The sequence below is a fragment of the Callospermophilus lateralis genome, chromosome 1 (genome assembly GCF_048772815.1).
Source record: "Callospermophilus lateralis isolate mCalLat2 chromosome 1, mCalLat2.hap1, whole genome shotgun sequence".
Lineage (NCBI taxonomy): Eukaryota > Metazoa > Chordata > Mammalia > Rodentia > Sciuridae > Callospermophilus > Callospermophilus lateralis.
Window position 1 is genome coordinate 72,585,682 of NC_135305.1, and position 13,257 is coordinate 72,598,938.

General features: G+C 33.4%; 1 protein-coding gene and 1 pseudogene across 6 annotated transcripts in view; both read right to left on the reverse strand.

Moving 5' to 3' along the window:
* The window catches only part of Dgkb (diacylglycerol kinase beta), a 575,876-nt gene that overhangs the window by 66,003 nt on the left and 496,616 nt on the right, over positions 1 to 13,257 (reverse strand). The window lies entirely within an intron of this gene.
* On the reverse strand, positions 81 to 929 carry LOC143411818 (exosome complex component RRP43 pseudogene; annotated as a pseudogene).

Below are 13,257 nucleotides of genomic sequence, written 5' to 3' on the forward strand. Positions count from 1 at the left end.
GGATCGAACCCAGTGCCCCGTGCATGCCAGGCAAGTGCATTACTGCTTGAGCCACATCCCCAACCCAAACAAGTACATATTTAAATCTGTTTGGAAAACGTGACTTTCTTTTTGGGTTTCATACTATTAATTACTTCTTCCATGATTTGTTTTACTTCTTTATGTCTTGTAACTGCATGGTTCATAGAGTCCTGAAATTTAGCTCCAGTGAGTCCATTTCCACCTGGTTTATGAAGACAAGAGTTTGCCTTCCTCATCCATTATTATTGTCAAATTTCCTATTGCCAGATGCTCCTCCTCTCCAGAATAGTCAACTATCAGCAAAGTGCCATCAAACATAGCAATGAAAGTTACCACAGGGTGAAGTTCTAATATTCAAATAACCTTTCTTCTTTAAATTAACTTTTGCTAAAGCAGTTTTCTTCATTTATAGTAACCTCAGGCATCATTTTCTAAAGCCACTGACAAAGCAAATGTGCAGGCATCCAAAATATTCCCATCGTAATCAAGGCAAATGAGATCACAGTATAGAAACCAAGGAAGCTTTCCTGAAGACATGCAAAAGTCCTCTTTCTGAATTATCTGTGAATTTTCAGTGACATCTGCAATGAACTGGCTAGCTACTTGGGTCTCTTCTCCAAGAGGTCAAGACTAAAATCTTGATGAACACAGGGGTGGTTGACCCACATTAGGAATAACATATCCTTTATTAGGGGCATCTGTTGGTGGTTCCACAAATTCTGCTTTAACTCCATAAACTACTGTAGTATTTCCCAGCTTCACTAAAGCAGAACCATAGTACTAATTGGAACTATGTTGACAGTTGTGGTTCTGAATTTGCCAAATTGTCTTCCATTAGTATGACAGTTTTCTTTCAGAAATCTCCTGTAATACTCCATAGGTTCTACAGTTTTGAACCTGGCCACCATCTTCCCACACGTGTGCCCACACCAGCCTATGTTACCCCCTTTTTAAATAAACCCAGCTTCATATGCTTGCTTCAGAGTGCTTCTCTAATGTTGTACTTCAACATGTGAGGAAGCAGGACTTGTCACCAGTAACCGGCAGTATCAGCAACTTAGCTAGGCCTTAAGCAACTTGGTGGAACCCTGTCTCTAAATAAAATATATAAAGGGCAAAATGCTAATGGCAGTATTTGTTAGAGTCTGTAAACAAGTCAGGATGGCACCTGGCATTTTGCCAGAGAAATGTTAGGGTCTGTAAACAAGTCTGGATGGTGCCTGGCAAAATGCCAGAGGGAGTGGTTTGTGAAGTAACAAAATCGAGCCATTAAGTGTGGAGATTTCTTATTGGTTGACGGCTGTATATAGTTTATGCTAATTAAGATAAGCTGTGTGGAATGTATAAATACTGCTCCTGTCCTACAATAAACGGCTCCCACTCCTGCTGTATCAAGGTACACAAGTCGTTCGTCACCCCTGGGTTATTTTGCTGCAGCCGGACTGCGGCAAGTATTAGATATTCTCTTCCCTAGAATACATCAGTCTGGCCTTCTCAGGGACTCCACCTATCAGTGCACTTTATATGCAACCCTTCCCCTTCAATGCTTTGATTGTCAGGAAACTGTGTCCTTTATAGGAAAATGAGCACTTAAAATTTCTTCCTCTTAAAGTGTAAGGCAAGTTCAAGGGGGGAGGGGGTGTTAATCCTTTCAGAAGGCCAGATGTGGCTTCTAATTTTTTCGTGAATTCAGAATGATTGGCAGTGAGATCATGCATTTGCTTCAGGAAAAAATCCCATCTCGCCATATAGAGGGATCTAGATCCTGGAGACAAAAAAAAAAAGGAATCATTAGATTAGACCAAATGCTTCCCCCCGATTTTATTATTCCATCTTAACTCACCCAATATGGGGTATGAATTAAGATAGGACCAATTCAAATTCCTAATTTGGAAGGCAAAGAACCAATGATTTAAAATGCACAGTCCTGCTAGAAGTATCCAATTAGTTTAAAAAGTTAATATTTAGTGAAAATTGTTTGGTTATTTTACTAGCTTAGTGAGTGCTTGATTGGTCTTGAAGCAATGAACAGGTATTTGTAAGACAAAAAAGTGTTCACTGAAGTGGCAGCTTTCCCCAGAATAACTGGTATGCCTGCTATAAGGACAAATTCCAGGCTCCAACCTATGAGTAAGAATTCTTTACAAGCCCTAATATGTCAGTATCCAAGCTCCAAATATTATAAGATCTAGACAACATCCAGAGTAACAGGAAGAATGTGATCATCACTTTAAAATACCATTTTGTCTTTGCTAGACAAAAAATATTCAAGCTTATTATCCATGCTTGTTATTTAGCCTTAATGGTTACAAAAAGGAAGAATCATTTCTCTAGGTGTCTTGACTAGAACTGGAAAAAGAGAGGGAAACACATGAAGAGCCCTCAAGAAAATTCAATCTTATGTATTAAAAAGGGCTTGCCTTAAGCTATGTTCAGGCAAAGAAAGAAGAAAAGCAACATAGAAAAGAAGTGGCAGGGAAATGACTTTTCAGACAATTCCCCACCCTAGTCTGGTCACCCATGACAAGTAGGGCTATCTGAAGCAACTTTGAGTGAAGAGCATTGTAAAAGTTTTCTCTTTTTCTTTGTACTTTATACATTAGCCAAGGGAGGATGTTCATATTTGCTATTTTGTAAAGCAAGATTTCATGCCAACGCCCTTTGTTCTTGCTCTGAAGTTGAGTCCAGAATTTTCTTTTTGATATCAACAAGTCTGAGAGGGTGAGACTGCAGAATATCTTCCTACTTCAGCGATCCGCATAAAAGAGAGAGAACTTTTTCCTTAAAGATCTTGGGACTGAATCCTTAGGATGGTCTGTAAAGCAGGAATACATCTGTATTCATTGAAGTGAATATTCTGTGTACCTCAAGAAATTGCCTAAATATGATGATCAATCAACTAAGAATATTAAGCATAAGCTGTGTGTGTATGGGTGGGGGGTAATGGTAGTACCAGAGGAAAACTGTCTCTATCAAGAAGAACCAATATAGAGACAAAGGAACTGGAGAACTGGGAAAACTGATGGGGAGAACATCTGCTTACAGTTCTCTGCCCTCCCCACCTCACAGCTGTGCCTCAGGAAGTGGAAAAAAACTGGAAAATAAAGCACTCTCCATCCCCCACCCCATCACAAAAACTCTTGGTAAAGCCCTGGCTAGAGTAAACTCTGAACCTCAAGGTGTGAAGGCTCCTATTTGGGGTTATGTGAAAGAACCCCAAAATGCTTGGAAGCCATCTTTATCTTTTTGGTGAGTAAAGGCCCTGTGAGAGCTAAAAACCTTTGGTTATGTGCTCTTCTTGGGATGAAATTGTTCATTGGGAGAAAAAGCAAGGGAACTTTTGAAGGCTATTGACATTTTACACAACTCTATTTTTTCAAAATAGCTAAAAAATACAAAGATTTCAAAGTAAAATACAAATAATATTCTCCAAATGTACTTATGAGATTTCTGAAAATGTAGGTAGATATTTATAGTTCTTAAACTGAACCTATCTTAGTAATAACATATTCCTGTCCTTTCTGAAAACATAGACAACAAAATGCTAAGTGAAATATTTGTTATAAACACATACATCCAGTGGGTTAAATACTCCAAATTCCAAATGATTTATTAAAAGTAAAAATAATATCTTAAAAAATTAACTTATGTGAATGGATTATTTTTGCAAACATGATTTAATAATCTGAATACAAATAATTAAAAAAAAACAGTTCAACATATTCTCATTTTATTTTACCATCCTATCTGGTTTTTACTAACACCTATGCCCACAGAAAGCAATTTTATATTGATGCCTTTCTATTGGCAACAGTAAAATCTCAAGGGACTTTTAAAAGGTGACAGAGGGGGTGTATTCCCAATCTTATATCCTTGCAGTATTCACTTTCCTTTTCTGTTTCTGCCCCAACATTTCATAATTATATCATTTTACAAGAATTGTGTAATTTACATAACCACCTAAATTGTCATAATTGCTAGAAAGTGCTGAAAAAGCATACGGTAGGCATTTCAGATTCATTTCTGCTCTCTGTTTTAAACTCATTTGAAATGCCTTTTGCATAAAAATTCTTTTGGTCAACAAAAAAGTAAGTTGGGTTTGATTTTGCAGGAGCCCTTTTTGTTTCTTCTTAGGCTGATTTCTCCTTTTATTCCAGAAGCCTTTCCCAGGTATTTTACCTGAGTAAAGAGAGGCCACAAGGACCTGCTCTTGATTTTACACAAAAGAAAACAGAACAGAGAAGTTAACTGACTAGATTTGCATGCCACAGGTCATCTCTGCAATTTTTTTTTTTTTTTTTACTTGCATGGTTTGTTCATCCTCTCATACTCTTATCTACTGCATTTAGAAAGAGGAAAAAGGAAAAATCCAAGAATGAATGGTCTCTCAACAGTTTTCTCAGCATGCCATTTCCATTATAATTATCTTAACCATCTGTTTTGCTTGGAACAGGCAAAAGAATTTGATATTAAGAAACTAAACTGTCATTCTGTACAACAGAGCAGGGCTTTGGAAATTGAACCTTTTTTCAGGATACATGAGTGAATATCAATTTGATCAGAGGGTTCATCAGTAAAGAAGAAAGCCAATATTTGATCATTATTGCTTTGAAAATCAGTGGCTTATGTAATTCTATAAATAAAATTTTATAACTAAAAGTCATTGCAGTAGATTGTATATGGTATTTGCTAAAGCTATAATCAGGAAATGTGAGCTAAAACACCACTAAACAGGTCAGGGTATTTGAAAATGGCAACTAATTTTCTTTAATTCTGCCTTAATTTCTGTAAAAAATTAATCTATACTTGCATACTTAAAAGACAGTGTATTATTGTTGAGCTTCCTGAAGTTAGTTTGGCTGTAATGTGACACTATAAAATTTTGTGGCAACATAAGACATATGCATAAATAGCAAGCCACATTTCTGGAATACTTACCTTCTGCATGTATAAACATGCATGGACACATACACACTGCACACAGCACACACATATACACACATACAATTTATGCTACTAATAATTCAGAATTTGAAATGAATAAAAAATGAACCAATTCACTTTTTAATTTTTTTGTCAAATATTAGTGTAAAATATGCATTTTAATGATGATTTTAAATAAAATTTAAAGACTGATATACCTATCATTCAGTTATAGGCTTTTTAAATTATAGATATTATGTAAAGGTACCAATTGTACTTCAAAATCATTAAATAAATTAATTATAATTGTTACAATTTAACCAAACAAGTAGTTAGTAACAGAAAAGGCAGATTATCACTTCCAAAATAAGGAGGGAAGGCAGAATAATTTTCTAAGAAAAATGAAAAGAATATTGAAATTAATTCAGGAAGAATAAAATGATTATTATTTATTATTTTTTTCCAAACTTTGGAAAACAATAGCAAAGTTAAGAGAAATCAGAGATTCTTTTAATATGAACATCTTCCAATTATGAACATCTTCTGATCACACTAACACTCAAGAAGAACTAAAGAAAATAAATTAAACAACATATATTTTTTATAAAGATAGTTTTGTGTGTTCAATGAGAAACAAATTGAAAAATCAATTTATACTGATCAGATAGACATGACATAGTCCTATCTGTAATTATAGTCAAATGATTTTAGAAATGGTGGGAAATCTTCATTGAAAAATAAAATAGAATTTATATTTCCTAAAATTTAAGCAAATATAACTTTCTACATTGTGAATTATATACCAGGAAAAAAGATATATTACAAATTACAAATTTCTCTTTCATGGGACAGTTATCAAAAATCTTTTAAATCAACAATTTTACATGGGTAAGCCAATTCAATCCTTATCTCCTGGTAAACCAAAAAAAAAAAAAAAAAAAAAAAATCAAACTTTTGAAATAAAATGGAAAAAATATAAAATGAAAATAAGTACATAGATCCCTAGACATCTTCAGAATTCAAAATAAGGTGTTTTTAATTTTTTCTCATGGTCACTTCTCAGTTTTCTTTTCCTAAGTGATATTTATCTTTTATTTTCTTAGTTTCTTGGCAAAGTGGTAGACCAATAAATCAACCTGGCATACTCATCCTAGTAATCAGTTTGGAGTACAGAGAAACCTATTTCTGAGATTGCTCACATTAAATCCCGTCTCATGAATAAGATTCATTTTTGATGCCATAGGTAAAATCCAACAATCCAACATGATACTTGCCTAACACATTTCTACAGAAATAATTCATGATGTCTTTTTACTCTGTTGAAAAAATATATAGAGAAGTATTTATATACATATTATTTTTATATTTCCATAAAATGAAACTGAATCCTTTATTGGAATAAGCACCATTGATGTTATGAACTCACAGATGGGTACAGGAGCATCCAAATGCCTTTATTAACTTTGTATTGATGCAGTCTTGCACTTTATGAAGTTGGATTCATCACATCATGGTGGAATTTAAAGAATTTTCCCCTTCTCAATTCTTTTCCATTATAACTTTTATTTTATCCTAAAGATTTTCAGTTATCGCATCTATATCTTCTGTTATTAAGCTTAAAAATACTATGGCAATTAGAATAGGCTAAATTCAGGAATAAGTTTAACAGTTCTTGAACAATTATACTAATCAAAGATTTTGTGGGGCCTGGATTATAGCTCAGTGACACAGTGACGGCCTTGCAGGCACTGGGTTTGATTCTCACCACTGCATACAAATGAATATATAAAAATAAATAAATAAATAAAGGTACATCAATAACTAAAAAATAAAAATAAAAAATCTTGTAAGACATGAAAAGAAGAAAATCCACTAAAGTGTACAGAATAGGTACTCAGTAAATTATAGCTATTATTATTCTAAGTCAGAATTATGTACATTTATGAAAAAATAAAATGAACTCACTTAATAAACACAGGTAAGTTTAGTAGGAACAAATATTAAGGCAGCAGTTGGGTACTACTGAAAGGCATTAGTTGACATGCTACATATTACATCTAAGTGTACTTGATACTTAGTTTTGGTAACTAATTAAAAAGTTCAGTTAATTTTTAGATGCTTGTTGAAACATCATAGATTTGATATTTAGTTTTGGTAACTAATTTAAAAGTTCAGTTAATTTTTAGATGCTTGTTGAAACATCAAAGAAATGTAACCTAAGAAAATTATCAGGCTTGTCTCAAATTTAAATTTAGAGTTTTTTAAAAAAAGGTTTTTACTTATGAAAAGGAGATACAGATATCTACAGCAAAGATAATATTACAGTGAAGAAGAATTTTGTTTTGTCAGCAATAGGGTGTTTTCCAAGGGAGATAGATGAATGCCCACTCCCAATGCCTAACTTTGTAACTGCTTTTGCTGTTTGTTTCCTCTCATTCATTTTGCATCCGTGTTAGGCTTGCATCTGTTTATGTACTTGTCTATTATTCATCTACAGGATAACTGCTCAGCAGTCATTACTTCCTTTCATATCTTTTCTGCATCTTTTGTTTCCATGGGTTGTTTTGGCAATAAAACCAAGAAACGGGTACAAAGCTTATAAAAAAGTGCAGTTGGAACATCATGTTTTTACAGCTCTAAGATCATTATTGCTTATTTCAAAAGTTTGAAAAAATGTTAAAATGTATTCAGCAAAGTTTAAAGCTCATAGGTATGATAGATTTGAAAATTTGAGTGAATGGAATTTAAAAAGTGTTTTCTGGAATGGCTCACTACTGTTTGATCTTTAGATGGCAGCCTGCCTTGTGCATTTTTCTGTTTACTGTACATTTTAATATCAAAATCTCAAGCAATGCAGTCATAGTAATTTCTTACATTTATATAGCACTTCATAATTTTATTATGTGTTTACTCATTCATTATGCCCGCTAATCTTTCTAGATAGATAATTAGCATCTTCATTTTAAGGACAAAAAAAGAGAAAGAGTATCTATGTTATATGCAGAGGTCAAAAGGTCAATGAATCTCCCAGCCTAGACTAGAATCTACATTTACTTAATCCTGGTATGGGCCAGAAAAAGCCTCACAATATAAAGTTGTGCCAGGCTTCCTGAAGGTCAAGGGATGAAATATGATATTTTTTTTTTTGGCGGGGGCGGGGGGAGTCATAGATAATGTAAGAATGGCTTTATGTGTGATTCTAAATCATTATAATGTCCTCTTACCCAATAAAAATCTATTGATAATTAAATTTCATTAACTCAGGACACAAAAATTTTACTTTCTATGCCAAGGGACCCTTGGATTCTATGAGTCTTCCCATATACTCCAGATTATCTAAATTATTTCTCTTTTGGTTGGGGGGATACTTAAGGATTGAAAAACCCAGAGATGCTCTAACACTGAGCCACATCCTCAGCCCTTTTTAGTTTGTTTGTTTGTTTTGAGACAGATTCTCTTTAAGTTGTTTAGGGTCTCATAAGTTGCAGTAGAGGCTGGCCTTGAACTTGGAATTCTTCTGTCTTAGCTTCCAGAACTGCTGGGATTACAGGCATGGGCCATTATACACAGGTACATTTTGTTATTTATTAAGTACCTGATTCATGCTAGGGTGGGCGTAAGGTATATTCATTTATTTTCAACAGGTAAGTTGAAGATACAAAAAATCAAGTTTGAAGAATCAAAACCAACACATCAGTACAAGCTCTTGCATTCTGACTATGCTATGTGTTTGTGAAGCTTTCATATATTTACATAAGATTATTAGTAGGGTATCAAGAATAATTTTTCTTGTTCTTTTTCATACCTTTTTAATTTGTTCATTAAGCTTTTGTAGCTGTGAAAAATGTACAGAATTATTCAAAGGCAGTTACAATGCTCTTCCTTCAAATGCAAGGTCTACTAATCAAAAACTATGAAACTCCTTAAAAATCGACAGGCATAATAAAAGAAAGAAAATTATAATAAAGTCCTTATTTACTGTTTAGACTTGGTTGAGTTTAAAATGTTGAAAATATCACTCAGAATTGGTTCTGACTAGGGCATGGATTTCTATCCAAATGATACAAAATTCTTGTTTTGGGAAGTTTAAAGGATGTCTCATATTTAGAGCATCACTAGTTCTTTCATTAAATGCCAAATAACTCCAGGGAACCATAGGTGATTTTCTAAATAGTGCTGAGCAGGTTCACTGGGGACAAAACTAACCCTCAGCTAGCCCGACTATTATGGGATTGAAACCCAATAAGTAAAGGGGATGGAGATGAGAGATTGGAGTGTAAAGATGAAATGATAATTCTACAGAGATTTATCTGTCTTACCATATTCCTGATTTTATAACCTAGCTGAGAAAGATTTTAGGTGTTATTGTTGACATGAGATATAATTGGAAAATAATTTGATACTGTTACCTTAATGGCCACTATATATAAAATTTTGGTTAAACATCAATGGGAAAGAAAAAGGGGAGGGACTGTGTAATAAAACAATTGAGGTATACATAGTTCTATATTTTCCCTTACCAATTATATATTACCATATGTTCCTATTAAGCACAAATTACTGCCCAATAACTCTCATTATTTTCTCTCCAAACACTAGATCCCCTTCCATCAAAAACAAAACAAAACAAAAAACAAACCCAACCAACAAACCAAACAAACAAAAAGCAACAATTTACTAACCTCTTAATGCCTAGGTTCCATATAAAATAAATTTTCAATGGGAACTATGTCGTGCTTGTGAAAAATCATAGAGTTTTAATAATTCATTTGATTTCTACCCCCAAACAACCAAGAAGTGTCAATTTTTAAACACAACCACAATTATTTTTAAAGTTATCTTTGGAGTGCATATATTGTCATTAAGTGATAAATAACAACATGTCTTTATTTTAGCCTATGTCTTTCAGGATTCTCCTAAGAAGCCTCAGTGTATACTTTTTATCAGAGATGTCATTGCTGCTAACTACCAAGAAAAAATAAACTACCCCCCTCTTTTAAGCTCTTAAATAAAAAATGTCAGAAAGTGCCCCCTTACTTCTATTCCCTCCCGGAAAGAAAACCATTCAGTGAAAAGGCTTAACTTCTGCCATTTGGGACTCCTATTTACTTACAGAAATAAAGAGAGAAAAAGCAAGTTGCTAGAACATGTACTTTTCTGCTCTGACATCTTGCTCTTTATTGTTATCTTTCAGTCACCAAGTAATTATCTCTTAATAAGCTAAGTGACAGTGAATGGTTGGAAAGATTAATAGAAACTGCTTATGGCTTAAAATAATAAGCCTTAGAGGTCTGTGAAAAATTTTAAATGTGCCTCTTAGTGAATTTGTAGAAGCTGGGAGTTAATCACTTCACAAACCTATGAGAGAGGTCCCTCTGTCTTTTTCAAGTAGCTGTGGTCATTGACATGGCCTACTGCAAATTCAGCTCTGTCCTCATGTTTGACTTTCACTCATAAATGCTTACTAGTGCTTAAAAACCAAGAAATGGCCTATATGTGACTTAATTTGTGTTCTAACCTAGACTGATCCCTTTCAGAGCACTAATTAAAATATGGAGCTTTCTTCTAACCCATCCCCACAGTCATCTAATAAAAGTAAGTATTCATTATCATCATTGTTATAAATGATAATATTAAATTATACATACACTATATATAAAACAAAAGTTCATGATATAAAAACAATTAGCAATCCAATCTTCATTTAGTAGTGAAAACATAATTTCTCCTATGTAAGACTGTTAACCTTAGCTATCCATGTGAAGACCTTGTAAATAATTATTCTACACAAATACTAGTACTTTATAATTAAATATGCAAATGTTCCTAAATTCAAATTATATATCTTAGTATGAAAAATGACATGTCAGTAATATTGTACAGACCTTATGCATGTCATAAAAATTATTGTAAAATTAAGCTGTTAGGAATAAGAAATTAGAAAATAGGAAATATTGCAATTTATAAGTCATATTTTTATTTAAGTAAATGTGAAAATGTTTTGCTATAACTAGTGGCCTTTTACTTAAAAATAGAAAAATAATTAAAATAAACAAATAGTAAAGTTTATCTGCCTGAACTCCAGGGAACTTATAAATATTCTAGAAGAACACATATAGACATAAGAACAGAAAGAGGGAGAAAATTAGAGATACAATATGTAAAATGCAGGGAAAAATATTCAGAAAAACGAACAGTTTTACAAACATTCAAAAGATCTAAAAATCAATGATTAAATAGTAAAGAAAATACCTTGCTGTAAATTGTTTTTAGAAGCAATAGATATAATAAGTGACCTGTAGTAGGGAAGTAATTCGACATATCTATATAAAAGGGCCAAATGAACATTCTTCAGCCCATATTTATTAGGCAGATGATACCTGATGAATGTGAAAAGCTTAGCTGATTTCATTTGATTGCCTTAGTCCCTGACCTGCCTGCAGGCTGACAGTTTTCTTCACAAAGACCAGTCACCAGTGGTTACCAGTCTTGATCTCCTCCAGTGTAGAATGAGTTTCCTTTGAATTACTGGTGCAGGGTGTGTATTAGGATGGATAAATCAGCCAAACAGAAAGGCCTAGCAGGGCAAAGAAGCAGTAGGGCACCTGTCCTTATATTGTCCTGAAAGTGACCTCAAGTGTGACTTTCTGCAAGGTAAGAGGTAATTCTGTCTCTACTTTGGCTAAGCTTATATCACTCACAGTAAAGGTCACAAATCGTGACAGATTTTCTGTGCTTGAGAATCAGATTACTGTTTGTCTGAGAAGGAGCAGAGAGCTGTGAGACCTGCTTCTCTTAGGAATCTAGGTCAGAATTCATCCAGTAATGCCACCCAGGCCCTTCAAAGCAATATCTTACATTGTGGAAATACTTTGAGCAAATTCTGACGGTTGTTCATAAATTATATTACAACCTGAAGGGAGAAAAAGTTATTCTGTGCCTTTTTTGACTCCAGCTTTTCATAAAGTAAGTCATAAAATAATTAAGGTGACCTCAGAGCAAGGTCATATATAGTTCTTGAATTCAACTATACCCTTCATAACCTCCAAGTCAATAATAATAATAACTGAAGATGTTAGTGCTTCTAGATTCAATAGAAGTGTCATCAGCAGTTAACACACAAGAGCCACATCCAAATATATGAAAGATGTTTTTTTAAAAAGCTTATGAAGCCTTTTGTGTATCTCTGAAATACCACAGATTTTGGGAATTTGGACTTTATGCAAATAACAAACATATGCATATTTGTTAACTGGGTGACAGTACCTGAAGATTGGAGATAAAAAAGAATATGATGGGGAGAATAGTCTTTTATAAAAAATCAGATTCAAACATTAAGTGTAAATAAATGAAAAAACTGAGCAAATACAAAAAGACTATTTTTAGGTGATTTAACTTTCCTTTAACAAAGAGAGAAGTAGGAAGAATGGAAAAGGAGAGGCTTATATACAATTATACTTATTGTTCTGAATTTATATAAATATTCTCAAAGTTATGTCCATGCTTACTAAAGTGCAGGGAACTTTACAAAGAACTTTTGCAGTTGCAATTCCAAAGTCTGGAAGGTGAAGCTATTGTTAATTAAACTGAACATCCCATTTCCTTCAAGGGGGAGGCAAGTCTAAGGAGAAAAACAAGTGAAACAAGTGACTGAAACTGTTGGTTAGAAGCAAGTAATACAGATACTTTAAAATTCCTAGAACCAGATGGATGCAGTGATATTAGCTTTTAATAATGAATAACTGACTCAAATATATTTACTATCTTTATAATTCAAGGTCATATGCTGCATCCACCAAAAACACTATTTGAAATAGGGAAAACATACTTTTAGACTCTGAAATTACTTTTAGAAAGTAATTTCACTTTCCAAAACAAATATATTCAAGAATGTCTTTAGAAGCATTAGTGTAGCAAAACACATTGCTTTTCAAATATTTCTTTCTGAAGTAAGAAATTCCAGATGAATTATTTCTTTGGTACACTGCATCTGTTAAATACAAATCTCTCTTCTTAATATTAACACTATTCACATAATAAGTCTGAGAAATCAATTTTCTTTAACTTTCTTCCTCCCGTAAATGCACAATTGTCAAATCTTGATTCAAAATAACCCACTGCCCTACCGTGATGGACACCTGTAGTACTAGCTAGTGAGGAGGCTGAGGCAGTAGGGTCATGAGCTCAAGGCCACCCATACAAACATAGCAAGACCCATTCTCTAAATAAATAGATACAACAACAAAACCAACTAACCAAAAGAAAACGACAATAATGTTGTCCTTTCTGTTTCTACATCCATTGTTATAATTT